Source organism: Macaca mulatta, chromosome 11 (assembly GCF_049350105.2).
Source record: "Macaca mulatta isolate MMU2019108-1 chromosome 11, T2T-MMU8v2.0, whole genome shotgun sequence".
Taxonomy (NCBI): Eukaryota; Metazoa; Chordata; class Mammalia; order Primates; family Cercopithecidae; genus Macaca; species Macaca mulatta.
In genome coordinates this window covers 49,425,162-49,445,641 of record NC_133416.1, presented here as the reverse complement: position 1 = coordinate 49,445,641, position 20,480 = coordinate 49,425,162, and the positions used below count along the sequence as shown (strand labels likewise).

At 44.0% G+C, this 20,480-nt stretch overlaps 1 protein-coding gene across 3 annotated transcripts in view; it reads left to right on the top strand.

The window, feature by feature from the left end:
* PRICKLE1 (prickle planar cell polarity protein 1) overlaps window positions 1–20,480 on the top strand; it is a 126,118-nt gene that overhangs the window by 86,815 nt on the left and 18,823 nt on the right. The window contains exon 1 of one of the 3 annotated variants that reach the window (XM_002798535.4): window positions 17,482–17,875. The exons of 1 other annotated variant lie outside the window; for it this stretch is intronic. The gene's annotated coding sequence lies outside the window, so the exon portion shown is untranslated. Of the gene's footprint in view, window positions 1–17,481; window positions 17,876–20,480 lie in introns of those variants that run through there. One more of the 3 variants, XM_028829410.2, reaches the window with a different exon arrangement.

Below are 20,480 nucleotides of genomic sequence, written 5' to 3'. Positions count from 1 at the left end.
TTCCAATAGGTAGAAGCATTTCAGAGATTTCTGGAATCTTGTTAGAATTTCTTGAAAGAAAAGCTGATAAGTTCAGAAATGGTTGACCGTGGAAATGTGATCTAGTCTATTATAAATGTAACAACGTACTCAGCAGTCTTCAATTGGAACTAGAGTTTGTGTTAAGTAAAAATGTTTGGTCTTCAGCAGGAAGTAGATTGTCTTTACAAGCCCAAGTGATACGAGTTCCAATAGTCTCCTATTATTTGAGCTCATCTGCAATAAATTTTTGTTCAGGGACATATTGTTAGAATTGCCCAGATATGCTGCCAGACAGAATATTAATTCTATTGCTTTTTTTTTTTTTTTTTTTTTTGCATTTGTTGAAACTGAAAGATTTTAGTTAAAAAAAAAAAGAAGAGAAAAATAATGGAAAATGTATTATAGTCCTGTGAGTTGAGCTATAATCAATTTTGTCTGAAAAGTTTATTAATGGCTGCATTACTTCATTGCCTTCAGGATATCATGTGAGATACATTCAGTAGAATGCATTACACACAAACTAACAACTGAACCATGTTCATGGTCTCTTGTTCAGCACAATCTGCATTGAAATGGAAGAGGTGATGGTTGGGTTGCTGAACTCATCCAAGAGTGCTGTCTTTGACTAAGTGCTTAGTACATACTGATACTGGTAATGCCTGATAGGCAACAGAGCAACTATTACATAAATATCTTCAAATACAGGCTAGTTTTGTTGTATTTAGACAATAAAACGATTTTGTATCTGTAGAAATTAAGATGGTACAATGAACTGCTTCAGAAAGCTCAGGGTGTCATTTGTCTGATTATCTCCAGGGTTGGTGTGTGTTGGAGGGTCCATGTTTTTGCCTTTGTGCTGTATAACTCTTTGGTCCTAAAGGCCAGCAAAGCCAAAATATTGTCATTGAGCTCCCCTAAATGAGACTGACAATCACTGCTTCATTTCTGGCTCAAATAATATGGTATTAAAAATTTCTAGGCCATGGCTGGGCACCGTGGCTCGTGCCTGTAATCCCAGCCCTTTGGGAGGCCAAGGCAGGTGGATCACTTGAGGTCAGGAGTCCAAGACCAGCCTGGCCAACATGGTGAAACCTCATCTCTACTAAAAAAAAAAAAAAGACTACAAAAATTAGCCAGGCATCGTGGCAGGCACCTGTAATTCCAGCTAGTTGGGAGACTGAAGCAGGAGAATCGCTTGAACCCGGGAGGCAGAGGTTGCAGTGAGCTGAGATCAGACCGCTGCACTCCAGCTTGGGCAACAGAGCAATACCCTGTCTCAAATAAATAAATTTCTAGGCCAGGCATGGTGGCTCATACCTATAATCCCAGCACTTTGGGAGGCTGTGGCAGATGGATCACCTGAGGTCAGTAGTTCAAGACCAGCCTGGCCAACATGGTGAAACCTCGTCTCTACTAAAAATACAAAAATTAGCCGGGTGTGGTGACATGTGCCTATAGTCCCAGCTACTCAGGAGGCTGAGGTGGGAGAATCGCTTGAACCTGGGAGGCGGAGGCTAAGGTCAGCCGAGATTGCACCACTGCACTCCAGCCTGGGCAACAGAACAAGACTCTGTCAAAAAAAAAAGAAAATCTAGATTTATTCTACTTACATTCTGGTGATGCTGCCAAGAGAAAAGCCAGGAAAAGCAAAGCATATTATTTTGCTACTTATAGGAAGCTCTGCTTTAGCGCATTGGCTTTGATGTTAGACCAGGGTTTGAATACAGGCTCCTTCCCAAATTACCTGATAACTTTATACAATTTATCTTACTTTTCTCTTTTGTAAAATGGGAAAATAAGATCCACCTTATTCGTTATAATGATTTTTTTAAAAAATGTACAGGATTTAGTACAATGCCTAGCATACTAGTACTCCGCAAGTTATAGCTGGTATAATAATGAGAGAGGTTCATTTGGCACTATTGTGTTCTTACTCGATCTATCACCAAAGATAAAGTGGTGACATCACACTGATTGTGAAAAATGACTCAGAATTCTAATACATACTCGAGTCCTCATTCTGTTAGTTTTGGGACAAATGGAGAGTTCTGGAGCAGTGAGAGCTCAGTGTAGAAGCCCTTGGTCTAATGGGGCTTCAGGGAACATTTCCTGGACCCATCCTGAACAAAGTCTTGAAGTAAGAGTTAGGCTAACAAAAACGAGCAGTTAGATGGCTCCAAGTAGAAGAAACAGCAGAATGAAACATATGGTTGGAAACTACCAGTTCTACAGCCTGGAAGTGAGGTATGACCAATGATGGAGACAGAGCTGGAGGATCAGTAGGGACTGGAAATGGAGGGACTTCTTTGCGAAGAGTCTTAATTTTATCTCATGAAGGTTTTGGAAAAACTGAAGAAGGGATTTTTTTTGAAATTTAAATAGAGATAAGGTTTCATCCTGTTGCCCAGGCTGGTCTCGATCTCCTGGGCTCAAACAATCCTCCCACCTTGGCCTCCGAAAGCACTGGAATTACAGGCGTGAGCCACCATGCCCGGCCCACAGAAGGGATTTTAAAAGAAAATGAGACCAAGCACAGTGGCTCATGCCTGTAATCAATCGCAACACTTTGGGGTACCAAGGTGGGAGGATGGCTTGAGGCTAGGAATTCGATACCAGGCTAGGCAACATGGCGAAACCCCATCTCCACTAAAAACACAAAAAATTAGCCAGGGTGGTGACACACACCTATAGTCCCAGCTACTCAGCAGAGCTGGGATGGGAGGATCACTTTAGCTTGGGAGGTCGAGGCTGCAGTGAGCCATGATCGCACCACTGCATTCTAGCTTGGGTGAGAGAGCAAGACCCTGTCTCAAAAAAAAAGAGAGAGGGAGAGAGAGAGAAAAAAAAAAAAAAGAAAGTGAGACTAGGCATAGAGGCTCACACCCGTAATCCCAACACTTTGGGAGGCTGATGTGAGAGGATTGCTTGAGGCTAAGAGTTAAGAGTTCAAGACAAGCCTGAACAACATAGTGAGACCCATCTCTATTAGAAATAAATAAGTAATAATTTTTTAAAAGAGAATGGCATCATTAGATTTGTGGTGGCCAGTGAAGAATGAACATAGGGATGGGCAGACCTGAGAGAGTGAGTTAGGCTATGGTCGTATCCAGACTGGGGAAATGGGCAGGCAGCAGCCATAGGGGTAGGGAGGAAAGATACCAGCATGCTTCGTTTTACTGCACACCACTGTATCATGCTTCACAGATACTGTGTTGTGGCAATCCCGTGTCAAGCAAGTCTACCAGCACCATTATTCCAACACTGTGTGCTCACTTCGTGTCTCTGTGTCACATTTTGGTAATTCTAGCAATATTTCAGGCTGCTTCATTATTTTTATATCTGTGATAGTGATCTGTGATCAGTGATCTTTGATGTTACTATTTTAATTGTTTTGGGGCACCATGAACTGTGCCCATATGTGATAGGTACATTTAATTGATAATTTTTTTTTTTTTTGAGACAGAGTCTTGCTCTGATGCCCAGCCTGGAGTGCAGTGGCCGGATCTCAGCTCACTGCAAGCTCCGTCTCCCGGGTTCACACCATTCTCCTGCCTCAGCCTCCCAAGTAGCTGGGACTACGGGCTCCCGCCACACGCCCGGCTAATTTTGTTTTTGTATTTTTAGTAGAGATGGGGTTTCACCATGTTAACCAGGATGGTCTTGATCTCCTGACCTTGTGATCTGCCTGCCTCAGCCTCCTAAAGTGCTGGGATTACAGGTGTGAGCCACCGCGCCCGGCCATCGATAAATGTTTTGTGTCTGACTACTCTCCCAGATGGACTTTCCCTCATCTTTCTTCTCCTCCTTGGCTTTCCCTATCCCCTGAGATACAGCAATATTGCAGTTAGACCAATTAATATCCCCACAGTGGCCTGTGTGTTCAGGTGAAAGGAAGAGGCACACATCTCTCACTTTCAATCAAAAGCTGGATATGATTAAGCTTAGTGAGTAAGGCATGTTAAAGGCTGAGAGAGGCCAAAAGCTAGGCCTCTTGTGCCAAACCAGCTAGCCAAGTTGTGACTGCAAAGGAATAGTTACTGAAGGTAATTAAAAGTGCTAATCCAGTGAACATGAATTATAAGAAAGTGAAACAGACTTATTGCTGATAGAAAGTTTTAATGGTCTGGATAGAAGATCAAACCAGCCACAACATTCCCCTAAGTGAAAGCCTAATCCAGAGCAACGCCCTCTCTTCCATTCTATGAAGGCTGAGAGAGGTGAGGAAGCTACAGGAGAAAAGTTTGAAGCTAGCAGAGGTTGGTTCTTGAGGTTTCAGGAAAGAAGCCATCTCTCTAACATAAAAGTGCAAGGTGAAGTAGCAAGTGCCGATGGAGAAGCTGCAGCAAGTTATCTGGAAGATCCAGCTAAGATCACTGATGAAGGTGGCTACACTAAACAACAGACTTTCAGTGCAGTTGAATTCCTATATTGGAAGACGATGCCATCTAGGATTTTCATAGTGTGAGAGAAGTCAATGCCTCACTTCCAAGCTTTGACAGACAGGCTGACTCTCTAGTTAGGAGCTGATGCAGCTGGTGACTTGAAGTTAAAGCCATTGCTCACTGACCATTCAAAAAACTCTAGGGCGCTTAAGAATTATGCTAAATCTACTCTGTGCTCTGTAAATGGAGCAACATCCATATGGCTTCTGGACAACAGCACATCTGTTTATAGCATGGTTTACTATTTTAAGCTCAATGTTGAGAACTACTATTCAGAAAAAAAAGATTTCTTTAAAAATATCACTGCTCATTGACGAGGCACCTGGTCACCCAGGAGCTCTGCTGGAGATGCACAAGATTAATGTTACTTTCATGCTTGCAAACACAACATCCATTCTGCAGCTCGTGAATCATGGAGTAGTTTCATCTTTCAAGTCTTATTTTAAAAATACGTTTCTTAAGGCTATAACTGCCATAGATAATGATTCCTCTGGTGATCTGGGCAAAGTAAATTGAAAACTTTCTGCAAAAGGACTTACCATTCCAGATGCCATTAAGAACATTCATGATTCGCAGGAGGATGTGGAAATATCAACATTTTGAAGAAGTTTATTTCAACCTTCATGGAAGACTTTGAGCAGTTCAAGACTTCAGTGGCGCTGGGCACGGTGGCTCACGGCTGTAATTCCAGCACTTTCGGAGGCTGAGGCGGGTGGACTACCTGAGCTCAGGAGTTCGTGACCAATCTGGGCAACATGGTGAAACCCCGTCTCTACTAAAATACAAAAAAAAATTAGCTGGGCCTGGTGGCACGTGCCTGTAGTCTAGCTACTCAGGAGGCTAAGGCAGGAGAATCACTTGAACCTGGGAGGCGGAGGTTGCAGTGAGCCAAGATTACACCACTGCACCCAGCCTGGTGACAGAGCAAGACTCTAAAAAACCAAAAAATCTTCAGTGCAGGATGTAACTGCAGAAATATCAAGAGAACTGGAATTAGAAGTAGAAGCCAGGTAAGGTGACTTTACACCTGTAATTTCAGCTGCTTGTGAGGCTGAGGTGAGAGGCTTAGGCCAGGAGTTTGAGACCAGCCTGGGCAACATAGTGAGGTGACATCTCTCTCTCTCGCTCGCTCTCTTTTTTTCTTTCTTTCTTTCTTTTTTTTTTTTTTTTTGAGACAAGGTCTGGCTTTATCACCCAAGCTGAAGTATGTGGTGGCTCAATCTCAGTGACCTCTGTCTCCCAGGCTCAAGTGATCCTCCTGTCTCAGCCTCCCAAGTAGCTGGGACTGTAGATGCGCACAACCACTCCTGGCTAATTTTTGTTTTGTTTGTTTTCTTTTTTTGTTTTGTTTTGTTTTTTGTAGAGATGGGGTTTCACTGTGTTGCCCAGGCTGGTCTCGAACTCCTGAACTCAAGTAATCCACCCACCTTAACTTCCCAAAGTGCTGGGATTACAGATATGAGTGACCACGCCAAGGCCCCATCTCTTAAAAAATATTTTTAAATTAGCCAGGCATGGAGCACATGCCTATAGTCCTAGCTACTCGGGAGGCTGATGCAGGAAGATTGCTTGAGCTCACGAGTTCAAGGTTGCCCTGAGTTATGGTGGCACTACTGCACTCTAGCCATGGTGAGAGCAAAATCCTATCTTAAAAATAAATAAATAAATAAATAAATAAATAAATAAATAAAGTAAACCTGAAGATGTGACTGAATTGCTGCAATCTCACAATCACATTTTATCAGATGAGCAATTGCTTTTTTTTTTTTTTTTAGAGACACAGTCTCACTCTGTCGCCCAGGCTGGAGTGCAGTGGCATGATCTCTGCTCACTGCAACATATGCCTCCCAGGTTCAAGAGATTCTCCTGCCTCAGCCTCCCAAGTAGCTGGGACTACAGGTGGGCGCTACCATGCCTGGCTAATTTTTGTATTTTTAGTAGAGACAGGGTTTCACCATGTTGGCCAGGCTAGTCTCAAACTCCTGACTTCAAGTGATCCACCCATCTTGGCCTCCCAAAGTGCTGGGATTACAGGTGTCAGTCACTGCACCGGGCCTGAGGAATTGCTTCTTAAAAATGAGCAAAGAAGGCGGTTTCTTGATGGAATCTATTCCTGGTGAAGATGCTGTGAACATTGTTGAAATGACAACAGAGGATTTAGAATATTACATAAAGTTAGTTGATAAAGCAGCAACAGAGTTTGAGAGGATTGACTCCAATTTTGAAAGAAATTCTACTGTGGGTAAAATGCTACCAAACAGCATCACATGCTACAGAGAAATCTTTTGTGAAAGGAAGAGTCAATTGATGCAGCAAACTTCATTGTTTCCTTATTATAAGAAATTGTTGTAGGGACATGGACGCAGCTGGAAACCATCATTCTCAGCAAACTATCGCAAGAACAGAAAACCGAACACCGCATGTTCTCACTCATAGGTGGGAATTGAACAATGAGAACACTTGGACACAGGAAGGGGAACATCACACACCAGGGCCTGTTGTGGGGTGGGGGGAGTGCAGAAGAATAGCATTAGGAGATATACCTAATGTAAATGACGAGTTAATGGGTGCAGTACACCAACATGGCACATGTATACATATGTAACAAACCTGCACGTTGTGCACATGTACCCTAGAACATAAAGTATAATTTTAAAAAATTTTAAAAAAGAAATTGTCACAGTCATCCCAACCTTTACCAACTACCATCCTGATCACTCAACAGCCACCAACATTGAGATAAAACCCTCCACCAGCAAAAAGATTACTGAAGGCTCAGATGATCGTTAGCATTTTTTAGCAATAAGGTATTTTTAATTAAGGTAGGTACTTTTTTTTAGACATTGTGCTATTGCACACTCGGTAGACTATAGTGTAGTGTAAACATAACTTTTATATGCATTGGAAAATTAAAATACTTACTTTATTGCAGTGGCCTGGAAGTGAACTCACAATATCTCTGAAGTATGCCTGTACAGAGTCAATAGATAATTTATTTTTCTCTTCTCTTCTCTTCTCTTCTCTTCTCGTCTCTTCTTTCTTTTCTTTCTGACACAGTCTTGCTCTGTTGCCCAGGCTGGAGTACAGTGGTGCAATCAGAGCTCACAGCAGCCTCTAACTCCTGGGCTCACATGATTCTCCCACCTCAGCCTCCTGGGTAGCTGGGACTATAGGTGCATGCCACAGTGCCTAATGGGAAAAAATTTAAAAGACAGAAAGATCTAACATATAACTGAATGAAGATAGGCAAGAAGGAGAGTATCCTGAGTAAAGGAGGCACCTGTGATGACTGGGTTTCTAGGTTACTCAGAGTATTAGTGGTCTCATAAACACACTGGGAATAGAAGAGGAAGGAGGATATTTGTTTGGAGGGAGGTGGATCATGTGATTTAGAAATTCAGGCTTTCTAAAGAGATTTCAAGTGAGCCAATTAGTTTGAATTTCTATCAGATCTTTTTTTTCTGGTTACCCATTGTCATATCAGATCTTATAAGCCAAAAAGAGCAAATGACCTAAACAATAAATTTGATTTTTTTATTTTGAATTTTTATGGGTACATAGAAGGGGTATATATTTATGGGGTACATGAGATATTTTGATACAGGTTTGCAATGCATAGTAATCATATCATGAAGAGTGGGGTGTCCATCACCTCAAGCATTTATCCTTTGTGTTACAAAAAATTCAGTTACACTCTTTTAGTTATTTTTAAATGTACAAGTATTATTGACTATAGTTACCCTGTTGTGCTATCAAATAGTAGGTCTCATTCATTCTTCCTAACTATTGAGAGTTCTTTAAATATTCAAACTGGAACATTGAAACTCTAATGAGTTGACCCATTTTTTAAAATCCAAATAAAATTAAAAAAAAGAAACAGAATAAATGGACTGATAATTAAGACTTAGTATGCGCAAGATTCTGAGTCAAGTTCTGTGGAGGATAAAATATGAACAAGACAGTCATTTACCACTCCACAAATATCTATTGAGAATCCCCTGGATGCCAGGCAAAGTATCTGCTGTATCTAATGTACCAGGCCAGAGTATCTCGGCACTTTGGATATATCATTAAACAAAACAGACAAGATTCTCTTCCCTAGTCCCTCTATAATCCAGTGCAAACTCAAAGTTGAAGAGAGTAAAGCTCTCCAAACATAAAGGAGAAAATAAATATTAAAAGTAACTTGGACCAAAAGACAGTTACTTACTAGAGCTATGTGTGATTCAAGATCAGCAGAACAATTTGAATTCCAAATCTTGGCCCTGGTGCAGTCTAATTAAAGCTTGTAAACCAGTCTTCACTACAAAATCACCTCCTTTTAATCCGTACAGTTGCAGAAAGGGTCTTGGGATCTCAGATAAGATAAAGAAATGTTATGGAAAGCTTTGCTGGCTGTTTTCTTCTTCCAGGAGGCTTCTGGCTGCTCAAAATAATTCTTTACTGACACCTCTCTAAGAACACCTTGGTTAGTTATAGCACATGGTAACAGTGTTAAAAGCTGGCATACCCAGATTTTCCCTTGTGGAGAACCAACCATCCTAGTTGGTGGAGAGTTTAAATATCAAAAGAAAATACCTGGTGAGCAAAATAGTTTTGAGCACGTAGTTCATGAAACAAAGCAGCAAATATTCTATAGTTTTAAAATTTAGCTGGCTGTAGTGGATCACGCCTGTAATCACAGCTACTTGAGAGGCTGAGATGCGAGGATCACTTGAGCCTGGGAGGCAGAGTCTTCTGTGAGCTATGATTGTACCACTGCACTCCAGCCTAGGTGACAGAGCAAGACCCTGTCTCTAAATAATTTTTTTTTTTTTAAATTTAAGATGGAACAGGCAGGGTGCAGTGGCTCATGCCTGTAATCCCAGCATTTTGGGAGGCGGAGGCAGGCAGATCATGAGGTCAGGAGTTTGAGACCAGCCTGACCAACATGGTGAAACACCGTCTCTACTAAAAAATACAAAAAATTAGCCAGGCGTGGTGGTGGGCACCTGTAATCCCAGCTGCTCAAGAGGCTGAGGCAGGAGAATCGCTTGAACCTGGGAAGGGGAGGTTGCAGTGAGCCAAGATCACGCCATTGCACTCCAGCCTGGGTAATAAGATTGAAACTCCGGCTCAAAAAAAAAAAAAAAGATGGAGCAGTATCTATTATTTCAAAGTTGTGTATAAAACCCTAACTACTAGATTGCACACCCCCATTTAACATACTGCTTTCCAATGGCATTTTGATCTCTGCAGTGGGTGTTAGTTGGGTAGTTCTTCCACATGGATTACATTTCAACCTAAAAATCATGTGCCTACTTCTTTTATAATGATAGGCCCCTGAGCTCTTTTAATTTTTTTATTTTTTAATTTTTTGAGACAGAGTTTCTCTCTTGTCACCCAGACTGGAGTGCAATGTTGTGATCTTGGCTCACTGCAACCTCCGCCTCCCGGGTTCAAGCGACTCTCCTGACTCAGCCTCCTGAGCAGCTGGGATTACAGGCACCCGCCACCATGCCCAGCTAGTTTTTGTATTTTTAGTAGAAATGGGGTTTCACCATGTTGGCCAGGCTGGTCTTGAACTCCTGACCTCAGGTGATCCGCCCACCTCAGCCTCCCAAAGTGCTGGGATTACAGGCGTGAGCTCCCGCGCCCAGCCACTGAGCTTTTCAATATTATATGTGAATAGTGTAATATTTTAAAATACTCTATTTTAATGGTGAATATCAACAGGAAGATAAAGTTTGAGCTTAGAAGCCCGGCACAATGGCTCATGCCTATAATCCCAGCACTTTGGGAGGCCGAGGCGGGCAGATCACCTGAGGTCAGGAGTTTGAGACCAAAGTAGCCTGGCCAACATGGTGAAACCCTGTCTTTCCCAAAAATTAGCCAGACATGGTGGTGCATACCTGTAATCCCAGCTACTTAGGAGGCTGAGACAAGAGCATTGCCTGAACCTGCAGGTGGAGGTTGTAGTGAGGCGCGATCACACCATTGCACTCCAGCCTAAGTGACAGAGTAAGACTATGTCTTAAAAAAATAAAAATAAAAAAATAAGTTTGAGCTTAGAAATATGAGTCTTTCAGGTTACTGTGTCTTCCATGGGCAGCGAAAAAAATGGCAATTCCAAGTGAGAGCTTACATTGGGGCTAAACTGTTGGTTGTCTTTCAAGTAAACCATGGAAATACTGACTCATTTACGAATGTCTGGGTCGCTCCGGCTACCCCTTCCACTGCCCCTACGCATGCTGTACACACCGAGCAGCCACAAGTCCAGTTTATCCACCCTGAGAAATCACGCCCTCCGACACACTATCTTCTCTCCCCTTGACCAGTGGGGCAGCTTCAAGACTCTTCCCATCTGGTTTCTCTGCAGTTTTCTCCACCCTTCCTCTAATTAGGGCATAAATACAATCATGTCACTCTTCTCTGCTTAAGCTTCTGTGGCTCCCCACTACTCCTAGAATAACTTGGCATCCTTCTGCTGGCTTACGCAGCCATTCACAGCCTGGGCCTGCTGCCTTTGGGCAGTCTCCAGCCTCTCCCTCCTGTGTTCCAGCTCTTTTGGTCCTCAAATTTTGACCGGCTCAGCCTGTACTAGGCCCCCTTCCCTATCCCAAACCCATTCCGTTCACCACTCTGATCAACTACTTTTAGTCCTTAAAAATGCAGCTCAAATGTCACCCCAACTTCATGGTTCCTGAATCTTCACTTCTTACCAGAATCAATGTATCAATACTTCCTCTTATTCCTATGTTAGAATTTAACCACACCTCAAATATTCCTATAATCACCATGTATCATGGTTTGTTCTGTAGGTCAGAAAATTAGACCAGTCATTTATTTTCCTCACTTTTTTGTGTATTTTTCTCTCTTCTTTTTGGAATAAATCAAGATATAGAATATGGATTTAGAATGCAAAGTCTCTAGGTCAAGGGAAAGGTCTAGGTCGAACAGTGGTGCCCTTCAACAAGTAATACCCTGCATCTCAACCAAAGAGTCTACCAGTGAATCCATAGATGGATGCATGAGGGATCAGATAGCCCCTGCCCTACTATGTCTGGCTCTGTGGAAATGTGGGACTGGTGACACCCTCCTTCTCACAGTATCATAAGTAAATGCAGCAGAGAGTCCACTCTTGAAGCTTGTGACTGGAAGGAAGAAAGCATAGAGAGGAAGTATGCATTCATGTATCTTCTCATACCAACTAATACTTAAATTTGGATTTTTTTTTTTTTTTTTTTGAGAGAAGTCTCACTCTTAAACCCTAGGTTTGAGTGCAATGGCTCGATCTCGGCTCACTGCAACCTCTGCCTCCCGGGTTCAAACCATTCTCCTGCCTCTGCCTCCCAAGTAGCTGGGATTAAGTCACCTGCCACCATGCCCAGCTAATTTTTATATATTTTAGTACAAATGGGGTTTCACCATGTTGGCCAGGCTGGTTTTGAACTCCTGACCTCAAGTGATCTGCCCACCTCGGCCTCCGAAAGTGCTGGGATTACAGGTGTGAGCCACTGCACCCAGCCTTAAATTCGGAATGTTAGTTTCTGCTTTCAAACTTTTCTTCCATATATTAATATTGTAGTATATTTTCTTTGTTTCTTCAACAATTTACAAAATTTTACATGAACATTATAAAATGAGGCTGGGCGTGGTGGCTCATGCCTATAATCTTAGTACTTTGGGAGGCTGAGGCAGGTGGATTGCTTGAGCTCAGGAGTTCGAGACCAACCTGGGCAACATGATGAAACCCCATCTCTACAAAAAAAAAATGCAAAACTTAGCTTGGGGTGGTGGTGTGCACCTATAATCCCAGCTACCAAGGAGGTTGAGGTTGCAGTGGGCCGAGATCGTGCCCTTGCACTCTAGCGTGGGTGACAGAGCCAGACCCTGTCTCAAATAAATAAATATTTATAGGGTCTGGTGATAGCTCCAGACCCTATCTCAAATAGACAGATACAGCCAGGCACAGTGGCTCACGCCTGTAATCCCAACACTTTGGGAGGCCGAGGCAGGCAGATCACCTGAGGTCAGGAGTTCGAGACCAGCCTGAACAACGTGGAGAAACCCCATCTCTACTAAAAATACAAAATTAGCCGGGTGTGGTTGCGCACGCCTGTAATCCTAGCTACTCAGGAGGCTGAGGCAGGAGAATCACTTGACCCTGGGAGGCGGAGGTTGTGGTGTGCCAAGATTGTGCCATTGCACTCCAGCCTGGGCAACAAGAGAGAAAGTCTTGTCAAAAAAAAAAAAAAAAAAAAGATAAGTTGATAGAGAAAAGGTTTATATATAATGTGAAAATATAAAAATTCATTTATTTTATCAATATAATTTTTAAATGATAATTTCCTATAACCTGCCCTCCCCTGGAAACCATACTACTGGTGTGATATTTATAGTATCTAAATAATTTTGTAATGTATATGTCAGCTTACCAAATATTACTTACAACAATATGATCACACTGTATACTGGGGTTTGCAATTTAATAAATGTTAGATATGTTGCCATGGTACGGCACTCTCAATATTTATTGGAAGATTTTGTCTCAGTTTCTTAACTTTTTGATAGTTTTTCAGTAGTGAAATTTAAGAGTGTATCAAACCACAGACAGGCAGGAGAGGAGTTGAGAGGGTTGCAGAGCCTAAGGTCAGAACCTGAAGTTACTTATTCAGTTAAGCTGAATGCCAGTTTAATTATCTGTTCATGAAAAGTAACAAACATTTCCTGGGGTAGGGGAAGGAGTATTTCAGAATAGTTAGTAAGGGGTAGGGTGGGCAAAGATGGCAGTATGTCTTCAGTAGTAGATAACAACCCTGAACAAGGTCAATGAATGGACCTGGTCCTATATACTCCCTCACAACTTGGGCTGTGGACTCCAGACAGCACAGCTGTAAACACCTATCTGGTATTAGTGTCATAACCAGCTATTGAGTCTTTAGAGACCCACAAAATACTAGAACTGGTGGAGCTTCTGGGAGCATCTAGTTAGAGAGGGAGGTGCCCTGGGGGCTGCCTTGGAAGAACAGGGGTGAGGAGAGTTGTAGGAGGGTGTCAGGAGGAAGCCAGTCCAGAACTTCAATAAAGCAGTGACACTTCCGTCTGTTTCTCTATCGAGATGTTCATTTCATTTTATTTATTTATTTTTTGGAGACAGGGTATCACTCTGTCACCCTAGGCTGGAGTACAGTGGCATGATCTCACTGCAACCTCTGCCTCCTGGGTTCAAGCAATTCTTATGCCTCAGCCTCCCAAGTAGCTGGGACTACAGGCACCCGCCACCATGCCCAGCTAAGTTTTGTATAGTAGAGATGGGGCTTCATCATGCTGGCCAGGCTGGTCTTGAAGTCCTGACCTCAAGTGATCTACCAGCCTTGGCCTCCCAAAGTGCTGGGATTATAGGTGTGGGCCACTACACCTGGCTGATTTTTTATTTTAGTTGGAAAATGGATTGTGTTCTGTCCTCAAAAGTTCTAAACATTGACCTAATCCAAACTCCAGCATTTTTAGAGATGAAAAAAACAATACCTTAGAGAAGTGATTCCTCCCATTGTCACAGATTTAGTAATTGACAGATAATAGACATTTAAGTCTCCTAACTTCAAACCCAGTGCATCAGGGTACTGTGAAGGGGGAGTTTACCTCCCTCACAAAGGAGGGTCAGGGAGGGGATGGGTACCTCGGATTATTGGAGTAGTAAACCTAAAGAGGGATTGGGTGTAGAAAACGTTAAAGAACCAGTGCTCTCTAATCACATTGCTTTAAATATAATCAAAGGGGAAAGAGTAATTGGAGACCTTGGGAAACTGCAACCTATTATAAAACTTTATAATGCCTGTTAGCCCTAAGAAGAGCTTGGCATCTGCCTTGGGGCCCTTCCCTAGGGATGCTACAGACCCAGGTAATGGTAAGTAGAATTTGCAAATGTTCAGTGACCCACCAGGGTTTAATGACCAATCCGGGATACAACAGAAATGTTTAAAATTGACAAGAAAGTAACACATTTGGCATAAACTTTCAGTGGCAACAAATTTGGAAAGAAACAAAGAATCGTTACAGTGATTCCTTTGGATATCAGTTTCTTCATCTGGGTAAGATGGAGGATCCCAAGGGTTTTGTGAACTCTACATTCATATGAGTGATTTTGTGATTCTTTTAGGTGCCTATCTACATAGTCAGAACAACCAAACTGATGTTCTGGAATATGCTCGCATTGAAAACTAGAACTGTCACCCTATTTAATACTACATCTGCCAACTGCCCCTCAAATTTAGGTCAGATGTCATTTGTGATTATCAGAGCTTTTGATCTCTCTTTTCTATTAAGAAACCTGAAAGACATCTAATCATTTAAATACATTCTTCCTAGATTGCTGGCACTTACAGTAGTTACAAATCCTTTCAAATGTCTGAGACCAAGAGCAACTAACTCTTACCCTTAAAACTAAAAAGGAGGTCTGTTTACAAGGGAAAAAATGAAGGCAAGGAGCAGACAAGACCTCAAGGTCACTATATACACAACACGGAAGAACCAAGGATTAGCGCCAAAGTTGACTTATACTGTGTCCTTTATCTCTTTCTACCAGACCCAACGCAGCTGGCTGACATTTGACAAACAAAATGCTGCCTCTTTCTCTGCCCTTGGCATATTTCTGATTTTCTATTATCTTCTCCTCCATTAGGACATTGTAGTTCAGCTTGACTTTAGATTAGAAACAGAGTTACTTGTACAGGTATAGTATACTTTTGAGGGCCTGAGAAGAATATGTCTAAGTATCATTCATCCACTTAACTTATGTTTATGAAATTTGTCTGCTATGTGCCAGGCATCATTCTAGGTGCTGAGAATACAGTAGTGAGTCCCCAAAGTCCCCAACTTCTAGGAAAGGAGAAAGACAACGAACAATAAACAGACATGTAAATACCTGGCAATGCTAAGTGCTCTGCAGACAAATATTGCAAAGGGAGGGAGGGTGATATTTTAGTTAGGGAGTTGAAGGCCTCTCTGTAGAGATGACCTTAGAGCAAAGACCAGGATGGAGCGAGGGAACCAAGCCCTGTGAATTTTTGGGCTTCCTTTCTCAACTGGCCCCTAAAGTGTGATCTGCAAGCATGAATATTCCACCTGGCTGAAACAAAAGGATGCTGGTTGGGGGCCTTGCTCTCCATTCTGCATAAGTTCACCCTTGACAAAAACAACCTCTTTCAGACCAGACTGAAGTCTGTTTCATTCAGATTGAACTCTTCGTAGAAAGCTTGCAACTGTCTGCACACTGCTTCATCACTAAAAAACACTTACAGTGGGTAACTGTGACAGTACCTGTTGAAAACATAACAAAACGTATTTACAAGTAACTGCCCTAGAGGAAGCACGTTTACAACGGCTGACATTTGATAGTGATAAGTGCCGCTGTAGCTTGTAGTTGGAAGTGTTTTGTGGCCTAATGGGTAGCTGTCCTTTAAAAGCTATTCCAAAAAGGGTCTGCCTGGCTTAATGCATTCACCTGCTGATACTCCCTTTATCATAATGACATGATATTTCAGGGTTTCATTTAAATCAGTAATTGATTGCACATTTCTCCTATAGGTAAGTAGTTGAAATCTTCCCTGAGGAAGCCCAGAGTGAAGCAGGGAAAAGGAAATCTGACCTAGGTATTCATGGTTAATTTTACAGATCCACAGAGGAATATGGTAACCTTTGAAGTCTTCCCACAAATCCCTAAACCCTAAGGCCAGAAGAGTTCTATATCAGAACGTTTTGGGAATCGTCTTCAAAACCGGAATCCATTTGGCCAATAAAGAGTCTTATTTGAATTACAGATTGTGTTGTCTGAATCAGTGTTTCCAAACTAGTCTACCAGCGGAGCCACAACTTTTCTGTTTCTGCCCCTTTAAAAGAGTAACAAAAAAAAAAAAAAAAAAAAAAAAAAGAAGTCTTAGCTGCCTTACTTTGTAGCTGAGATAACAGAATTTGGTCACAGAGTGATTTACTTGACTGATCTATTTATGGCAACTTGTTTATGTATTTTTAAATCACGGTTACAATGAGCTATTGTTCACTTGTATGCTGTAGAACCATATAGGTTGCAAATCACTCCCAAGGAATCCTGATGGCACAGGATTATTTTTTAGCTTAAAAAAAAAAAGATACCAAAGGAACTGGTGACCACTTTAAATTGCTTTTATTTACTGACATTTTACAAATTGATGAAGCTCTTAAATATTGCATTTTCCCCTTCATTCTCTTGGTATTTCTCTCACCTTGTGATAAGGAGGCTATGGTAGAAACTAAAATTTGTAGTTCAGAAGAGATTAGACCTCTACTGATGATTACTAATCTATCATTTTTTTTTTCTGGGCTTGCTTTGAGGGTATGTTTTGCTTCTCTTGATCCTTTCTGTAGACAACTGAAGCCCAGCTCCACTTTCTCTCAGTGTACCTACAAATAGCTCAGAAACAAGATTAGCTTCAGTATGGGACACTTCCTTGTGTTTGAATAATGATATTCACTTAACCTATTTGTAAAAACTCTCAATAGTGTACTTGAGTTAGTACTTCGCGTGACCTTGGCTCCTATTCTTTGCTGTTATTTACTGATAAAAATAAATCTCCTGCGCTATGCGGTAGGAATCACTACGAAATTCAGGGAAAGTCCTAAGAGGATTCATATGCTAATGAGCCCTTCCAAGTGAGAACTTGCTTAAATGTGCCATTTGCTGACATCATTGTTATGGGCAGAGTGGAGATGATTTCTTTAAGAGGTGGCCTTTCATATTCTCCCAGCGTTTCGTGGCCCGCGCGTGCACCTGCGGGAGGGGGAAGTTTACATAAGCGTCCTAAGGTATTTGCATCTTAGCGGCTTCACTCACTGGGCTCCGGAGAATGGAGCGGGCGGGCGGCGGTAGGTGCTCGAGCGGCGAGGCTGGCCAAGTGGGTGGGTAACTTTTCGAGGAATTGTGCGCGCAGGACCTCGTGGAGACCTGCCAGGGGCACGGTCAGCAGTGACAGTTCCTGGAAAGCGGGCGGCGGCGGGAGCAGGCTGGGCAGGCGCCGCCCGCGGGCGGGAGCGGGGAGCCGGGCCGGGCTGGGATCTCCAGTCGGGAGGCGGGAGGAGGGCGGGATCGGCAGGAAACGAAATGGTTACTTTTTTTTTTTTTTTTTTTTTTTTTTTCCCCCTACTGCGGGGTCTGATTACTTTTGAAGATCGCCGGCCCCAGGCGGGCTCCCGGCGCTGAGCGGAGACGAGTTTTTCTCCCCGCAGAGAAGGATCCTGGAAGGACGCAGAGCTAGGGCCTGGGGGATGCAGTGGCCTGGACGAGGCGACTCCAACCCGGGGGATCAGAGTCCGTCACGCCGGCAGGGACCGAAGGTCTCTGCGGAGCTGGAGGACGTTTTGTGGGATGCCTCACGGCTGCTGAGGGGCTGCCGCGGGTGAGGATCCCCGCGCTGCGCCGCCAGGGAGCTCGGCGGGGACCAGCCGGGGGGAAAGTGCGTCACGGTGGGGCGGGGGCGACCCCTCGCCCACCAGGTGGGGCCAGCGCCGGGACGCGACCCGGGGGCACGGCCCGCTGCGAAGTAGTGGGGAACCGGTGCTCGCTGCCCCGCCCTGCTGGGGTCTCCTCCGGAAATGGATGGGCGCGGGTGAGCCGTAGGACACCCAGCCTTCTTTTCCTTTGGGAGCCCTCCGCGCCCGCTCCGGGCCGCCAGCCTCCGCCAGACGCAGAGCGGGTGGGCGGCTAGTGCGCGCCGAGGGCTCTGGGGCCGGCGCCGCGAGGGGCTGCAGGCCGCGCTCGGCCGCTGTCCAGGCCGCAGGTGGGAGCCGCTGTCTGGGTCTCAGGGCTGGATGGCAGCCGGCGGCGGGGGCTGAACGCGGGAGGGCTGCAGGGTGCGCGCCGGCTAGGGCCTTCTCGTCGGAAGCTGAGGGACAGAAGTGGGGACCCGTGGCTGCTCGGCCCCACCGTCCAGCCGCAGGGCAAGTGCCGCTCGGTGGAGGTGACGCGGCGCCAAGAGCGGCGCGAGGCTTTCTGCTGGAGGAGGGTGACGGGGAGTTCGAAGGCGACTGTTCTGTGCTGGGGGACAAGGGGGAATGCTCTCTCGGGGCTTCGCGTCGGCGCCGAGGATGGGTTCCCTCGCAGCCTCTGGGTCTTGAGGTCGGCCTCTGGCTCCTTGGGCCGGGGACGCAGAGAGGGACTGGTGCCCGTCGACCCACGGCCCAGGGCGCCCCCTCGCGGCCCAAGCAGCCGCCACCGTGCGGAGCGCAGGGTTTGCGGGACCCAGGGGGCGCCGACGCCCGCTCTGAGGCGTCTCTGCTGCTGCGGCGGCGGGGATGGGGACGACCCAGGGGACCCCCTGCACCATCACTGGCAGCCCCATCAAGAATTGGCCGGCTGAGTTTTCCCGAAGTAGGGTGACATCCTTTCCTTCCCGCTTCCTCCAGCCCCGTTTTTAAAAGCTTGGGCGGTCCCGTTAGTCTATGTCCTTATAAGCCAGGCTATGTGTGGAATTTGTTTTTACAACTCGAGTCTTGTGATTTCTCAAACACTTTCTTGAAGTGTTTTCTCTGGAAACTTGTTTCAAATGAGTGCTGTAAGTTTCACAAAGAGGAGTGTTGTTCAGGAGCCAACAGGTGACGGGGCGAAACCTGAGTCTGTGTGTACATTGGAGTCAAGTCGGGCTGCTGTTTCCTCGGGCCACTGTTGAAAATAGAAATCCAAAAAATCAATAGAAGACTAAGGGGAACACGATTTTGAGAAAATACCTGCATCCCCCATTATGGAAAATAATGGGCTCATTAGAGCAGCGCCTTGTGTAGTGCCCCTCGTTCCACGGCGTGCATTTTGGATTTTGTCTTTACATACCCGTGTGTGGATAACCTGACTCTAGAAGCGCCGGCTGGCGAAGGACCAGGCTTTGTCGTCATGTTTCCTCCTTTTGTTTCTTACTGTCATGGAATGTATTTGTGCATGAAATTAGAATGCTTTGAAAGAGTTCCACATTTCCTCTTGGAAAAATGGATAATTTCTTGACCATTGGGTGGTGCGTGACAGCCCACTCAGCTGTTGGGAAATGTACAAACTGGATGGAGGTTCACGTGGAAAATACGGAAAATACCAAAGGGCATATGGCCTAATGCCACTAATTGTATGGAGAACTTTTAGTAAAGGAATGTTTCATAAACAATATCTTCTGATAACTTCATTATGTTTTTACTTTTCAAATAAGTGAAATTGAATTGGGCTTTGTTGGCAGTGACTTTGTCTTTAGTAGACGGTAAGCACTGAATGCTCTTTGAGTGTGTGAAACCTTTAAAGAAATGACAGTTTAGTGTCTCTTTTACTATAACATTCACATCTCAATTGAAGTTAAGGACATCATAAACAAGGAAATGTGTATATCCAAAACGGTGGTATATTTTGTATTTTGAAAAGAATGGATGTGTGATATGTTTCTGTACTGCTAAATTAGTCTGTAGTTAAATTTAATTCACCTGCATATGTAGCCGGGGAGAATTGGAGTAGCTTTTGAATGGAGAACCCGTGATATGCATCTTCCATGCACTAAGGCCTTGTTAACAAGCAGTTTAACAAAGAAGCTGTTAAACAGTTTGTAGCCCACGGATGGCACTTAGCAGTGAGGGACACCTAGGGAATGTTGGCCTAACTGACTTCACAAATCAATATCTGTTCTGGCTTTTGGTGATCAAAGGATTTCTAACTTCCCTGGGCATGTTCACACAAGAAATACCTTTTCATAGGGATCTTACAATGCCATGGTAGTCTTCATATAGGAACTACAGTGGGATTGCACTGGAGAAAAAATTGTAATTAGGGATATGACCTTAGACTTCATTTTCAATGGCAGGCCCTGACAATTACTGTTTTCTGTTTGCATGATTTTGATTTGGTGACTTGGTTCAAGAAAATTATGAATACTAGGAATCATACCAGACTTGATATACAGTTACAGCCTCAATATGTATCTGATTAAACTCATTCTCCTCAAATCCCTCAAATCCTCATTCCCCTTCTGAGTTGCC